We start from the raw sequence: 2,678 nt of genomic DNA, 5'->3' as shown, positions 1-2,678 counted from the left end.
CATTTCCACCTTCCAGCATGGACTGAACCCCGCAGAACCCCGGGAAGAGGAAGGACACGACACCRGAGCCTCCCCTGAGTCACCAGAGCCGTTCCCAGCCCCAATTCCTGGASTTTGGAGGGGCAGGATCGCACTCAGCACCGCTGACTCAGCAGCTTTTGGCTGAATTCGGTGACGCAGCCGGAAATCCGCTCGAGACAAACCCACAGAGATCATGGGGTTGGGATGAAATCCTGATCCCAAACCCACAGCAATTCCAATCCCAAACCCTCCAAACACACAGCGATCCCGGAGCAGGGTTGGGTTGAAATCCCAATCCCAAACCCTCTGAACCTGCAGTGATCCCGGTGCGGGGTTGGGGATGAAATCCTGATCCCAAACCCACAGCGATCCCAATCCCAAACCCTCCAAACCCACAGCGATCCCAGTGTGGGGTTGAGGATGAAATCCTGATCCCAAACCCACAGCGATCCCAGCGTGGGGTTGGGGTTGAAATCCCAATCCCAAACACACATCGAGCCTGGTGCGGGGTTGGGGTTGAAATCCTGATCCCAAATCCCCTCTGAACCCACAGTGATCATGGGGTTGGGGTTGAAATCCCAATCCCAAACCCACAGCAATCCCAGTGCAGAGCTGGGGTTGAAATCCTGATCCCAAACCCCCTGAACCCACAGTGATTGCAGGGCTGGGGTTAAAATCCCAATCCCAAATCCTGCAAACACATAGCGATCCTGATGTGGGGTTGGGGTTGAAATCCTGATCCCAAATCCTGCAAACACATAGCGATCCTGATGTGGGGTTGGGGTTGAAATCCTGATCCCAAATCCTCTCCGAACCCATAGTGATCACGGGGTTGGGGTTGAAATCCTGATCCCAAACCCACAGCGATCCCGATGCGGGGTTGGGGTTGAAATCCCGATCCTAAACTCACAGTGATCGTGGGGTTGGGTTTGAAATCCTAATCCCAAACCCTCTGAACCCACAGTGATCATGGGGTTGGGGTTGAAATCCTGATCCTAAACCCACAGTGTGGGGTTAGGGTTGAAATCCCGACCCCAAACCTACAGTGTGGGGTTAGGGTTGAAATCCCGACCCCAAACCTACAGCGTGGGGTTAGGGTTGAAATCCCGACCCCAAACCCCCTGAACCTACAGTGATCGCGGGGCTGGGGTTGAAATCCTGATCCCAAATCCTCCAACCCAACAGTGCAGGGTTGGGGTTGAAATCCTGACCCCAAACCCACAGCGATCCCAGTGCAGGGTTGGGTTTGAAATCCCGATCCTAAACTCACAGTGATCGCAGGGTTGGGTTTGAAATCCCAATTCCAAACCCCCTGAACCCACAGTGATTGCGGGGTTAGGGTTGAAATCCGGACCCCAAACCCACAGTGCGGGGCTGGGGTTGAAATCCTGATCCCAAACCTACAGTGATCGGGGTTAGGGTTGAAATCCTGATCCCAAACCTACAGTGATAGGGGGTTAGGGTTAAAATCCCAACCCCAAACCCTCTCGGTGAGCACGGGACAGTCAGGCCGGGTGACAACGCTACATTTTTATTAAAGTAACAAAAGCATCCCTTGGCCAAGGATCTGTACACACCGGGTATAAAACACAACTGTACATCGGGAACCAGCCACTGCCTCCTCCAATTCCTCACAGAATTCTGACAATTTTCACCAAACACNTCGGTGACGCAGCCGGAAATCCGCTCGAGACAAACCCACAGAGATCACGGGGTTGGGGATGAAATCCTGATCCCAAACCCTCCAAACCCACAGTGATCCCAATCCCAAACCCTCCAAACACACAGCGATCCCAGAGCAGGGTTGGGTTGAAATCCTGACCCCAAACCCTCTGAACCCGCAGCGATCCTGGTGCAGGGTTGGGGATGAAATCCTGATCCCAAACCCACAGCGATCCCAATCCCAAACCCTCCAAATCACAGCGATCACAGAGTGGGGTTGGGGTTGAAATCCCAATCCCAAACCCACATCGATCCTGGTGCGGGGTTGGGGTTGAAATCCCAATCCCAAACCCACAGCAACCCCAGTGCAGAGCTGGGGTTGAAACCCTACGAACCCACAGTGATCACGGGGTTGGGGTTGAAATCCTGATCCCAAACCCACAGCGATCCTGGTGCGGGGTTAGGGTTGAAATCCCGATCCTAAACCCACAGTGTGGGGTTAAGGTTGAAATCCCAACCCCAAAGCTACAGTGTGGGGTTAGGGTTGAAATCCCGACCCCAAACCCCCTGAACCTACAGTGATCGCGGGGCTGGGGTTGAAATCCTGATCCCAAACCCTCCAAACCCACAGTGATCACGGGGTTGGGGTTGAAATCCTGATCCCAAACCCACAGCGATCCCAGTGCGGGGCTGGGGTTGAAATCTCGATCCTAAACTCACAGTGATCGCGGGGTTGGGTTTGAAATCCCAATTCCAAACCCCCTGAACCCACAGTGATTGCGGGGTTAGGGTTGAAATCCCGACCCCAAACCCACAGTGTGGGGCTGGGGTTGAAATCCTGATCCCAAACCTACATGGTGGGGTTAGGGTTGAAATCCTGATCCCAAACCTACAGTGATCGGGGTTAGGGTTAAAATCCCAACCCCAAACCCTCTCGGTGAGCACGGGACAGTCAGGCCGGGTGACAACGCTACATTTTTATTAAAGTAACAAAA

This window comes from Malurus melanocephalus, unplaced genomic scaffold (assembly GCF_030028575.1).
Source record: "Malurus melanocephalus ecotype Western Australia unplaced genomic scaffold, MMel_1.1 scaffold_1393, whole genome shotgun sequence".
Lineage (NCBI taxonomy): Eukaryota > Metazoa > Chordata > Aves > Passeriformes > Maluridae > Malurus > Malurus melanocephalus.
The sequence above is the reverse complement of the archived record's forward strand: the minus strand, read 5'-3'. Positions refer to the sequence as shown.